Source organism: Lissotriton helveticus, chromosome 11 (assembly GCF_964261635.1).
Source record: "Lissotriton helveticus chromosome 11, aLisHel1.1, whole genome shotgun sequence".
In the NCBI taxonomy this organism is placed as follows: domain Eukaryota; kingdom Metazoa; phylum Chordata; class Amphibia; order Caudata; family Salamandridae; genus Lissotriton; species Lissotriton helveticus.
This window is the reverse complement of record NC_136072.1, coordinates 619579212-619593676: the sequence shown is the minus strand read 5'-3', so window position 1 is coordinate 619593676 and position 14465 is coordinate 619579212.

The window sequence follows — 14465 nt, the reverse complement described above, 5'->3', positions numbered from 1 at the left end:
TTAGGCACCCCAGCTAAGAAAAATAGTGCAAGTGATATCCGAAATATGGTTGAGTAATTTTAGGAGCCCATGTTTTGTTATGAACTGATTTGTTTATTTTTTTTATACAACTGTTCATGGCTTTTTCCTATGATTAACTACTTGATGTATCCCCTTGAATTGATTTCTGATATATAAAATACAATCAGCTAGATTCATGAAGCAAAATTGCGATCGCAATAGCTGCGAATTAGCTATTGCGAGCGCAATTCCAAAGAAAGGGATTCATGATAGTAAAATATCCAAAATAGCGAATTCGCAACATAAATTTTGCGAGTCCGCAAAATAATTCGCAGAATCCAGGAACAAGCCCATTTGCGATTCTGAAATAGCGAAAAACCATGGATTCTGCGAATTTTATTGCGAATTCGCAAAATTAACGCAATCGGCATTCATGAAAAATCGCATTTTGCGAAAAACCCAAAAATCGCTATTTGCGACGCGCAATTTAAGGAGAAGCCAAACCAGGTGGTAACCAGTAAAACATTTTTTTTTTTTTTAAAAAGGTTAGCAAATTACAAACAGGTGCAGGCCTGACCAAACACACTTAAGGACATGCAGCTGGAGCCTGAGGACTCTCACAATGCCAGGACTCTACATGGTGGTCAGGCGGCGAAGGCTACAGCGAGCAGCACGGAACAGACGTAGGATCCAGGAGCGGATATTCCATGTGCGGGTCACCCTTCTGGGCCAAACCAGGGAGCAAATGTACGCAAAGTACCGCTTAAATGGGGCAATGATCATCTAGCTGAACCAGGACCTAGACCCCCTGATGCAGCACCCAACAAGGAGAACCAATGCCGTTCCCACCCATGTGCAGGTATTGTGCAGCCTGGACCTACTGGCCTACGGAAGCTTCAGGGGATAGTCGCTGTTGCAGGGGGATATCCCAGCCCACCATGTCCAGCTGCCTAAGGAGTTTCCTGGAGGCCATGCTGACCCGGCTACACCACTACATCTTTTTCCTCACCAGCCAACAGGATTTGAATTACACCAAGCTGCAATTTTACAATGTAGCCCAATTTCCACATATAATAGGATGCATTGACTGTACCCACATCCACATCTGCCCACCAGCACAAACGGAATACATGTATCGCAACCGCAAGTCATACCACTCCCTCAATATCCAGATGGTGTGCAATGCAAAGACAATAATCACGGACATAGTGGCACAGTACCCGGGGAGCACACATGACTCCTTCATGTTCCGGCACAGTGGCATTCACACACGACTGGCTAGGGGAGACTTTGGTGAAGGACACCTACTGGGTAAGAACACATGCCCCACAATATTACACTGTGATAATGTAGCTGCGCCGCACAGGCACTCACTCTCTGCTCCTCTCATTCAGGTGACAGTGGCTACGCTCTCCGTGAGTACATCCTCACCCCATACCTCAACCCTGCAACACCACAGCAACGGCATCACAATGCAGCACACATACGCACAAGAAATTGCATTGAGCGGACATATGGGCTTCTGAAGAGCAGATTCCGCGTACTTCACAAGACTGGTGGGGCCATCAAATACGAGCCTGAGGTCTGCTGCCGCATTGTGGCCGTGTGTGCAATACTACACAACATAGCTACCAAGCGCCGGATACCTGTAGAGATATCTGGCAGTGAGTCGGAAGGGGACCAACGCCCACCTGCACATGCGCATCATGCACGTGGGGAAAATCCCGCCGAAGGACACAGACGGCGCAACCAAATCACAATGAACTGTTTCTAGTGCACCCACTCCCCTCACCCAACACTTCACTCATGCATGACAATGTAAATAATGACATGAGTCTGATGTACTATTATTGAAAAATATTATTGTTGGTTGCACAATAATATGGCATTATTTCAAACAGTAACATATGAGGAGTATTGCGTCATACTACTCAAGATTTTGTAGTGGCCTTGCTTATGTCAGCAGCATGTCCCTGCCCTATGAGAATTAATGTCATTGGCGCCTCCGGCGCAAAGCTCCCAGTCGCCTCTCGAGCACTTCCTCTGGCTGAGCACGTGATGCCGCAGTGGGCCTGCTGATGCGGCGTGGAACACTGACCTGTGACGAAGACAGGCTGCTGTGACTAGATGTCCCCTCACTTGTGTCATCCCCTCCTGCATGGCCATGGTCAGTTGGCTGCAGAGCCTGAACAGCAGTGGTTACTGCTCGAGTGCCCGTGCCACGTCCTGAAAGCATTGGACCATCTGGAGTTGCATGGCCAATGATCTACGGGACAGCTGGGACATTGCGTTGCCAATCACATAATTGGAGCGTGTGTACGCCGAGAGGCGTGTGAGGAGCTGGCGGTGGCGGCGGCGGGTGAGGTTTCGCTGACTAACCATGGCGGCAGTGTTTGCCTCTATAGCTGTGGTCATTCTGTCCATCCGGTCGGACAGATGGGCTACATTCCTGCCGGTGTTGTGCAGCTGCAGGTGTATAGCTGCAAGGTGTCGTGCCTGTAATTGGTGTATGTGCAGCATGCGGCGCTCTATTGAGAGCCCCGGAACACGCACAGTCATCCCCCTCCTGCCGGTGCGTGGTGTACTTTGGCGCTGCTCCCTGACCTGCCTGCTGGGCTGGGTGGGCACAGTAGGTGTGCGTTGTGTCGGTGGTCTTGCAGCTGCTGGTGTTGAAGATGCCACTGGCATGGGTCTCACAGCAGACGATGGTGGTGCGCCTGTTGTAGCTGGCGTTGCAGGTGGTGGTACGCCTGCTGGCACTGGTGCTTGGCCAGATGGAGCTGGTTGTGTGGATGTATCTTCCTCACCCTCAGGATCCTCATGTGTTTCATCAATTTGCAGCCCCTCGCTGTCGCTGCTGGTGTTATCAGCGCCACCTGCGATGGAAAGTGGACGTTGATTAATTACATGTATCTTTCACATGGAAGGTTGCTACATGCATGCTGGCTACCATTCCCTGACTGGCTGTTGCATTGACTAAGTTAGGACATGTCTGGCTGTATGGGACTTTTTGTATATTGTGGTCAGACTACATGTCCCACAATGCTATAGGGATATTCTGGTGTGCATGGGCTGCATGACTGGGGTTTCTTATGGGTAGCTATAGGGTCATGGCCATTGTTAGGGGACAGGGTCGCAGTCGCATGGCACTTACCTTGGCTGTCTTGGGTAGGTCGGGAGGAGTCCAGCCGGGTTACCCCCACGCATGCCTCAGGTTGCAATGTGTCCTCTATACGATCCTCCAATGGGGTGTTGGGAGGGACTGTAGGCTCTCCCCCTCCTGTTGCTAGGCGCTCACACAGCCTCTCGGCCACCCTCTCCTTGGCACGACGTCAGAGGTCGTACCACCTCTTTTTGAGATTGTCAATTGATCTCTGTGTGACTCCAACAGAGTTCACTTTTGCGCAGATGCGCAACCACAGTCGCCGTTTCTCGGCCTCTGGCACCCTCCTGGAGTCCTTACCAAACAGTCTATCATGGTCTTTACAGACTCCATCAATGAGATGTTCCAGCTCCTGTTCGGAGAATTTAATTTTGCGCTTTCTCCCTGTGTCACTGGGCCCTGCTACTTCCTGTGACATTGCTGCAGTCTGCAGTATCCAAATACAATAACTGGAGGTGGTTGGAGTGGAGCTCTGAGCAGTGCTGCTTCTAATTCTGCCTCAGTATTCAGAATGAGGGAGGGAACTGCCTGCTTCCTGGTTGTGATGTCATCACAGTGCTCGAAAAGCGACTTCCCGTTTTTGCGATCTCGCTATTAGCGAGATCGCAATTTGCGATCTCGCTAATAGCGAGACCGCAATTTCAACACGGGATTTGACCGATTTTGCGATTTTTCTGCGATTTCTGAATAATCGCTATCGGCTTTTGCTGCCGAATGCGAATCGCTACATTATCTCGCACATGTACATGAATCCCATTCCGCAAATTCTAATTTGCGATTCGGTATTAATCGCAATTTAAAATTCGCAGATTATGGTTTTCATGAATCTGGCAGAATATATTTTCATGCAAATAGGATTTCCCATGTGCTTCTTCTCTTTTCTTTGTGATTAATATCAATACATATTACTGTTATCCTATGGATACATTTGAGTTAGATTGTTGATAACAAACTCAATGACCTATGCTAACGAATAAATTGAACTAGTGTACAAACAAAATCCCTTGTAGACAAACCTCACTCTGTACTGTATACTGCCCAAGCCTACAAGGGTTTATTGGGCTACCCAAATTCTTTAATGTTCATTCCAAATTGGGCAATTGGTGTCATGAAAACAAGTCTCCTTCCTTCTCTCATGGCTTGTATGTTTTGTGATGGGCACAAAGCAACAATTTGTGAATTGTGTGACGTTGGGCTAAATCCTGTCACAGCCACTCCACATACAGCTCCTGGGATTGCTGGAATCAGGGAAAAAGGTACTGGGGCAGGTACAATTGGAACGGCTAAAGGCTGAGCTGTTATGACTTGTGGCATTTGTGCAGAAACAGGCACAAAAGGAGCAGGAACAACCTGAGCAGCCACAGTAATAGCTGTCTCCGTAGGTGCAGCTGCAAGTGGAAGAGTTGGAGGTGATACTCCAATCTGAGTCACATTCGGGTCAACAGGGTATTCATCAATAGTACAACTACTAATGGTAGCAGCGTCTTGATCTGTGGAATGGTCAGCATAAGGTGGCGGATGTGAGGACAATAAAGCATGTAAGCAATCACCACTAAAGTCACTATCACTGCTAGACTTCTCTGTGGCATTGGCATATTTGTTTCTCTGGGCTCTTATCTCTTCAGTCTTCTTGGTTGTCAATGTGGGGAATATCCTAATTCCCTCAACTATATATCTCCTCCACCAATGCTTTGCTTCATCCCACTTAGCATCTACATAATTAGGCACAGCTCTCATGTATGCACCAACAAAGTAATCGTTCACACAAGAAAAGAAGCATTTGTGCAGTTGAAGGTACCTCATGAGCCAACACCACAAATCCTAGTAGACAATGAAACCACAGTATACTCGTATCTATCCTGGGATCTTTGAGTGCGACTAGCCAGGTATCAACTTCAACTGCTCAGCATCAAGGCCTTATACACATTTCTATGACTAGGCCCCAGACATCACCACAATGCAAAAAGCACAAGTTTGACACAACATCGTAAGCTTGATATAAACAATTGCATAATCCTATTAATACTCAATACTCCACTGATGCAAATGCCTTCCGAACTGCCAAAACCATCGATCTTCAAAGATGGGTGTTAGATCTGGCATCCTTGGCATGGTTTCCCCTGACTTTTTTTGCCTTCTGACCTCCTGTTGTGTTGTCTTAGATTTTGCTCTCAGGGTATGTTCCCACTGCTAACCAGTGCTAAAATGTATCTGCTCTGTACGTAAAATGTGATGTATCCACAAATGGCCCTTTTATTTTCTCATAAGTCCCTATGAAAGTGCACTAAATGTGACAAGGGCCTGTAAACTAAATAACTGCAGCACTAACTCTGCCTCACACTTTAGTAGTCCTTCAATCATATCTCAGGACTGCCACTGCAGAGCCTTTATGTGTAGTTTTAAACTGCCATGTCGACCTGGCAAGTTAACCATCTTGTCATATCCAAACCTTCCTATTTAATACATAGATACTTCCAGTCCATCGAAAGACCTTGAAGGAACACAGAAGGATGGCAGGCTGGCCCCTTTTCCTTATCCTAGCCAGCCCAGCTAGCCAAGGCATATCGGTAAGAGTAGGGAGAGTACCCTGGGGTGTGAGTGCAGTCGCTGTAGCTGGCGGCCGTTGAGTGAGAACCCCAGGTGGTCGGTGAAAGTGGCCTGGCTAGAGTCAGGCACGTATAACAAACAAAAGGAGCTCAACGGGGAAAGTCACTAAGAAGGAGGAGGCAGCCCCCCATCAAACAGTATCCAACAATAAATGCCTCCGCCAACAAACACCAATATGTCAAACAGACCTGGGGTCGAGTTGCACAAAGGGTCACACTCTCACACAAGTAGTGTATACTTAACACTAATCTGTAGGTCGTGGTGTATATGCTACACAATGTACTACGGTCATATCTACTTCCCACAAGTGGAACAGAGGTGCAAAAAAATGTGAGAACAAAGAGAGAGCGCCTCACGGTAGTAACATCCGAGGGGGTTCCTGGCCTGGAATTGCCAGTTTACCCACTTCTCATCATAGGTCGCTCTCTCCTTGTCGTAACAAAACAAACAGAGAAAAACACCCAAATGATTATGGAAATGAAATTACCAACTTATATAGAGTTCCGTGTATGTAAACAATCTAATCAACCACTCATCTATATCTAAAAATAACAAAAAGTGAGTGTGTGCACCTAAAACCCCTGCAATAGCCAGAACGCGAAAAAACTGGCCACCGCTGTTATGATGAGAAAAATCAAACTTCATAAATTTTTTGCAGAGCAAGACAAAACCCCCCTCTCAGTGTTCGACACCAATTTGCGCCGCCCTTCGAACTTCTGTCCTCCTCTCACCTCTGTCGGACCAGAAGTTGCAGTCTTCGAACAACGAATACTACGAGAGATTGAGAACCTGGAACAATGTAGTAACTCACACTCGACCCACAACATGACCAGGGCAGACTGGGAGGCTGTTAGATCTTTACAAAACAACTCTGCTATCACAATAAAACAGGCCAACAAGGGTGGTGTGGTAGTCGTGCTCAACACCAGCGACTACGAGAATGAGGTCATGAGATTGCTGGGTGTCCGCACCAATTACCACCCTCTCGTGCATGACCCCACGCCCGCTCTACAGGACACCATTAAGACGATGGTGGCGGATGCAATGGCAAAGAAATGGATTACTCCTAAGGAAGCTGATTTTATCACCAATAACAACCCGCGGATACCGGCATTCTACATCTTGCCGAAGATTCACAAGCCACAGCGTCCACCTCCGGGACGTCCCATCATCTCAGGCATACAGTCCATTTTGGAACCCTTGTCCCAGTTCGCGGACTTTTTTCTCAGGGAGGCCGTAGTGACTCAAGACTCTTATGTTCAGGACACAACTGACATACTTAACATCATTAAAGATATTGAGTACGAGCCAGAACACCAACTACTTGTCACTATTGACATTGAGTCGCTATATACGAGTATTCCCCAGGACGCGACGTTGGTGGCAGCAGCGCGCGCCCTGGGCTCTCTAGAGTGGTTTTACGACACCCTGCCATCCTTCGTCTTGCAGTGCATAGAATTGGCACTGACAAATTTTTTTTTCGAATACCAGGGGCAATTGTACTTACAAACGTCCGGGACATCTATGGGGGCCACATTCGCCCGAGTCTGGCTTGCATTTATGTGGGCCAGTTCGAGGAGAATGTGGTCAACCATCCCATTAACCCATACCTGAGTAACATCTCATTATGGAAGAGATAGATCGATGACGTCCTCTGTATCCGGACAGGTACAGAGGACCGATTGTCATCATTTTTACAGTGGCTTAACCAGGCTGATGACAGTCTGTGTTTCACATGGACCATCAGTAATACAACTGCGGTATATCTGGACGTCAACATCTCTGTGGTGGGCTCTAAATTAGTCACCAGTGTACATCATAAGAACACCGACAGAAACTCCCTCCTCCATTATCGCTCCTTCCATCCAAGGGCGTTAAGAGATAATCTCCCGGTGGGGCAGTTTCTCCGGTATAGGCGCAACTGCTCGTCAACTGAAGTTTTTTTAGAACAGTCTGAGGGTTTGGGCAACAAACTTAAGGAAAGGGATTACCCTGTAAAAGTGATAAAACAGGCCCGGAAGAGAGCATTTATCACGCCCAGGGAAGCCTTACTTGAGAGGAATGTAAGGGAACGTCAGGTGTGCTTTCCCATTGTGACTACTTTCGATCCTTTGTCCACGAGGATGCGTCAAATCATCAGGAAACACTGGTCTTTTCTTGACACAGCATCGGACAAAATGCCCATCCGCCGCTTTGCCTTCAAGCGGGCAGCAAATTTGCGAGATAAATTGGTCCATAGTCGTGCCCCGGTAAAACCACAATCAGAGACCCTCCCCACAGGACACCATCCGTGTGGCTGCTGCTCGGTGTGTGACCTGACGTGTGCCACTAAATCAGTCATTTTACATGACGGTAGAACGTGGCACTTAAAGTACTTCAGCAATTGCAATACGTCCCATGTAATATATAGGCTGACGTGCAGTTGTGGGCTATATTACATCGGACTGACCTCCCGCAAAGCCAAAATACGTATCCAGGAACACATCAGCATCCTTAAGGCCAAGAAACTCATCACACGTCTTGTACAACATTTTGTTGAACAGGGACACGGTCACAGGGATTTTAAGTGGACCATTTTTGAAAAAGTTGTTGGTGAAACGCACAACATTGAGGCTATTCTGGCTCGCAAAGAAGCTAAATGGATTTTTTCAGAAAAAGCTGAGCGTGATGGCCTCAATGACACCATTGAATGGAACAAAGTGAGTAGGCGTTGAATTGCACTTTGATTGCAGTTCTAAATATGAATCCAACAACTTGGAACCCCCCAGAAACTGTCCGCCTTTTTGTCTCCACTATATGAACCGTTAACTGTCACGCCCCCTCACTGATGATGTCCTATTTATTGCCATTTATGATGTGTTTGAACTGGCTCTAACTCATATTGCAGTCCCCCTTATATTTTTAGAGATCAGGATGGATGCTTGAAACACTCCCGTCTACTTTATATTTATCTCCCTTAATGGACTTCGTTAGTTTAAACTTTACAATAATGTGGTACACCGCCTTGATAATAACCCTTAATACGGTACTAAGCAGCGTTGCACATGGTTCCGCATTTCTTGAATTTTAATTCTACACATATTGTAATTTTACACAGTTAGATCTCCCCAATTCAAAATGGCGACGCCACGCTGGGGCACGTAACAGTACTACGCGTCATCGCGTATGCGCTTGCCGCATGCACACGTGATTCTCCAGTCTTCTGGTTTTAAGTCTGTACGCTAGCGGTATCTTCGAGCGGGATCATTTGGGACCGAGCGTAGCTGGTAGCGGTAAGACAGCCGGGGAGTGTGTCTAAGAAGGCGGTTGTACTGTTGATGGTCCAGAGGTAGCGGGGCACAACGCATTAGATTATAAATTATAAATCCTTCTCTGCTGTGTTGTCGAGGTCCTTAAATGTGGGAAGCCTGAGTTTCCAATTTACGCTGGCATGCGGCTGTGATCTGCACTATGTCTGTTTGTATCCTCGACAGTTTGGCAAGGCATTGTATTTATCCAGACCATTCCGTGATTCTATGATCGTCATCAGTTGATATAAGCAAGGGCATTGATTTAGATAACGTAACCAGCGCCATAATCGCAGCCATGTGCGTCTTTTATGTCTGCACGTTGCATTTATGCAATTTGCACCGCCTGTGAGCGCGTGATCTGTTGACACGCTGCCGCTAAACTACTGATGGTTGCTGGTATGCAGCATCTGGGCAGCCATCAGGTAAAAACATCACGTTCTCCTCACTTGGACTGGTGTGTGCACATTGGTTGAAAGCCTGGCAGTTACATACTGATTATTTACACTATCTCTTTGCTATGTTGTATGTGTGTCTTTTTAATTTTACTACAGGTCGTCTGAATTGAGAAAAACAATACCAGATTCTGAAACCCCGATTTTGCCCTGACGAATTTGCTGAAGTAATAGCAATGAAACATGTTGGCATCATCTAAGCATGGTATAATTTGAACCATTTTTAATTTGGACTACTTGCAGCAGCAGAATAAAGTTATCACAGCCAGCAAGTGGTTCCACTTTTTAATAGCGGTGGCCAGTTTTTTCGCGTTCTGGCTATTGCAGGGGTTTTAGGTGCACACACTCACTTTTTGTTATTTTTAGATATAGATGAGTGGTTGATTAGATCGTTTACATACACAGCACTCTATATAAGTTGGTGATTTCATTTCCATAATCATTTGGGTGTTTTTCTCTGCTTGTTTTGTTACAACAAGGGGAGAGCGACCTATGATGAGAAGTGGGTAAACTGGCAATTCCAGGCCAGGAACCCCCTCGGGTGTTACTACCGTGAGGTGCTCCCTCTTTGTTCTCACATTTCTTTGCACCTCTGCTCCACTTGTGGGAAGTAGATATGACCGTAGTACATTGTGTAGCATATACACCACGACCTGCAGATTAGTGTTAAGTATACACTACTTGTGTGAGTGTGACCCTTTGTGCAACTCGACCCCAGGTCTGTTTGACATATTGGTGTTTGTTGGCGGAGGCATTTATTGTTGGATAGAGTCGGGCACGGCCTGTGGATCCTCCTGCAGTGCTCCACCAGTGGCCCAAAAAAAAGTATAACTTGGATATTCAGGGCCAAGGAGGAATTGTATCCCAGGAGTGTTGCTTTATTTATCTCTCCACCCACTGTATTCAGCTGACAGGCATAGAGGGGCAGGCCAGCAGGAGCTGCCCTAGCAGTGGAACAGGGCAAGCCAGCCCCACCAATTTCATTAGCCAGCTATGTACAAGGAAATACTGTTGGTCTGCAGGATAAATACTTTTTACGTTACTCATTGGAAGACTGAAACTAACCTGCAAAAGAACAGAGTAATTTTGCAGCAGCTCCCTTTGGTTCGAAGCAGTAACTTCCTCCAAAACTAGAGGAAGGCTGGGGGCAAAGTTCATAAGCCTTAGTGACCTGCAGTTAAGTCTGGTGAATCCAGGCTCCCTCTCCCCAGATATCACCCCCTGTACGAAATGAAGAACAATTCACATGACAAGACTGGGCAAGGAAGAATCCACAAGAGAGAGCATATGCAAAGTAGCCCATATTGGAGCATTGTCCAGAATTCTTTTTTAAAAATCCCCATACTTCAAATACGGGCCCTACAAACGTGATAGCTGAACAGGAAAAATTACAGGAATGATACAGTGACGGGGAAACAGAACCCAAGAAATCAAAGGACAATAATTCCATTTAATACACCACAGGATATGAAAGAAACTGGTATTGGAGTATAAAAAAAGCAGTTGAGTAGTTGGAGCACCAGGAGCCATCACCTCAAAGAAGAGAAGGGGTATCACTTCTAATACCAGATACAGATTTTACTTTACCAGATATAAACTATAATCCTGGTCTCCCACTAGAGGTATCTAAGACAACAAAGTAGACACTTACATTATTTAATAGCACTTCAAGTAACATTTCAAATTTAGTGGAAATTCTCTTGCATTCTCCGGGATTCACACTCCCTCAACAGGCATGATCCCTTATCCAGTATTCTATTTCCATTACAGAGGATCCTGGAAGGAATGCTGGCTCTTTTAGAAAATGATATGGAAAGTTCTGACTAGATCCTGTAAACACAAATGTGAATAATTCAATATCTAGTGGACCAGAAGAGGAAAAAACAACTTAAGCAAAATCCTAAAAATGCATTAGGAATGAAAGATAAAATCGAGGGAGAAAAAGAGCAAGGCCATAAAGTATCATCATCATCTGAAGATCGTTCACCAGCCAAGATACAAAAAGTGGCCCAAGTGGGTAGAAGCACCTCAAAAAAAGAGAAAAGTAAGAATACTAAGGATGATAAAATGTACTCCCGTTGTTAATTATTTAAGAACCCTGTAAGTGAAAATAACACACACAAAGGGGCCGATTCCGATTCAGTAAACCAATCGTACGACCGAATTGAATCCGTAGCCCTTTCCGTACGACTTGTACAATTCCGTCCGAAACGCGTAGTACAATTTGTTTGAAATATATACGACCGATCGTTGCGAACCGTACGAAAAGCAAGGGAAAATCCGTTCGACACGGACCCTCACAGTGAACCGTATGAATAGTAAACATGCTGTATGACCTGACAAGTACGATCCGGACCGGGGAATGAGAACGCGATTCGTACGGAAAACGTCACGTATGAGCTATTCGTATGGAGAGCCACACAATCACATACACACCATATCCCTGCAATCATGGGGTGTATGCACCGAACCCCTACGCACCGTACCCCTGCAATCATGGGGTGTACGCAACGTACCCCTACCCACCGTACCCCTGCAATCATGGGGTGTACGCACCATACCGGGGGTCCGTTTCGTATGCGGTTTGAGTCGAAATTTGCTTATCTGGACGTTTTGAGCTCCCATAGAAAAAGAGTTGTACGGAGTGTTGACGAGACGAATCGTACTTGTTGGGCCGGAAAATGCTGCTTCGATCCGTACGGACATTGCGTACTGCGTGTTCCGAATGCGATTCGTACGGATTTTTAAGTCATATGGTCTTTCGTACGATTCGTACAGAGATCTGCTTTGGGTTCGAATCGTACTTCATCATACGTACGGGGACGTTTAAGGCTACGATTCGTATGGGAAATATGCTCCGTATGGCTATTTGTAAGGGATTTTACCGAAGCGGAATCGGCCCCAAAGATATCTAATTTTTCCCAATCTTCAATTTTATATATATATACAAAATATTGTTAAATATATTAAATAATAAAATGAACTTTAAAAAAATTTATTTGGTTTTAATTTACATTTAAAAAAATATAAGAAATAAATGAAACAAACATATCAAATGTAGAATATATATATATATATATATATATATATATATATATATATATATATATATATATTTATATATTAACTACTGGTGGTCGCCATTTGGTAGTTATAGTTACAACCTAATTTCCATAGTAAAATATTTTTGGGATTTGCTAATAACTTTGGCGTTGTTTGACGAATCTTCGCAAAATTCTCTCAAAAAAAGTCTATCCAGGTCAGCTCCTATCCTGAAAGTTTGGGGGTGATTCGTCAAGCGGGGGCTGAGAAAAAAGGGGGGTCCCAAAACACATTTCCCCCATGTTCAGTTCCATAGGAAATTTTGCAACGAGCTACAGCCCGAAGTGCTGAACGGAATTACCCAAAATTTGGCAAAAAGGTAGAGGTTCGTTCAGAATGGAACCTTTTTTTTAAATGGTGTAAGTCTGTTCAGTAGTTATTGAGAAATTCAAAATATAAAAGTCCCCCCTGCTCCCTTCCAACTATCGGCCCATTAGCCTGATTGACATATCTCAAAAACTCTTTGGCAGACTGATCCTGAACCGTTTGCAGGCGTGGATTGAAGAAATGGATATCCTATCTCAGTACCAGGCAGGATTTAGGGAGGGAGTATCCACCACAGATCAAATCTTTAGGCTACACCTTCTCTATTGGAGAACAGCGGTAATCGAGGGCGGCAGTCTATATACCATCTTTGTAGACCTACGTGCCGCCTTCGATTTAGTCCCTAGAGCAAGGTTGTGGAAAGTCATGGAAGAACTGAAAGTCCCTGCGGATATTTTGTCAATCCTGATGAGACTTCATTCCAACAACTATGCCCGCGTAAGGTGTGGCAAAGGTGGCAAACTAACCGAAAGGTTCCCCGTTCGCAGAGGTGTGAGACAGGGGTGCGTGCTCGCACCCACCCTGTTTTGCATCTTTGTGAACGGGGTTGTTGCTCACCTAAACAGGATTGCCAACTCCGACGCCCCAAAGCTGACTGGCAACAGGGTGCCTGCAATTATGTTTGCAGACGACACCCTGTTGCTGTCTAAATCCCCGATGGGGATCCAACGCATCTTGGATGGCTTTTTAGATTTCTGCTCTGACCGGGGATTGGAAATAAACCCACAAAAAACAAAATTTATGATTTTAAATCCCAAATCTCGAAATCGAACACCTCCCATGCTAGGCACCGCCCAATTAGAACGAGTGCATAATATTGAATACCTGGGGATCACCATAAACGAACATTTAACCTGGACGTCGCACCTGGCCAAAGTGACCATCAAACTGGCTCAGTTGGCGGGTGGCACTTTGCGCCTGGCAAATAAATCACGCCATCGACCACTTACCCCAATTATTCATATATACAAAACACAAGCCCGGGCGGGGGTTACATACGGGGGTGAGTTGTGGGGCCACATCCAACATCCAAAGCTACAGTCCACTGAAAACAAATTTTTGAGACAAGTAGCCGCCCTCCCCCAGAGCACTCCATTACTACCCCTTAGATTAGATCTAGGAATTAAACCCATAACAGAGGAGCTAGGACTTAAACCCTTAACATTCTGGAGGCGTTTGTGGAGTAGCCCAGATCTCGTATACTATAGAGAGGAATTACAGGAATTCCTGGAACTACGGAACATAAAGAAGATTTCGTGGTTAACGTATGTTAAGGGGAGGTTCGAGGAATTGGGCTACCCGGAATTATGGACGGACCCTTCGAACTCATGTACCAGGATTCCAAAAAGGCAATTGTGAGTGCTTACTATGCTTTGATGCTCACAAGAGCCACTAATGACACTCGTGAGGGGTCCTTGACAAACTTATTTCTGAAAGTGAAAGACTCCTATTCCCTCGAAAAAACTCTAGATGAGATCGCTCCTCCATTAACGAGGAAATTGTTTTTACAGTGGCGCTATGGATGCC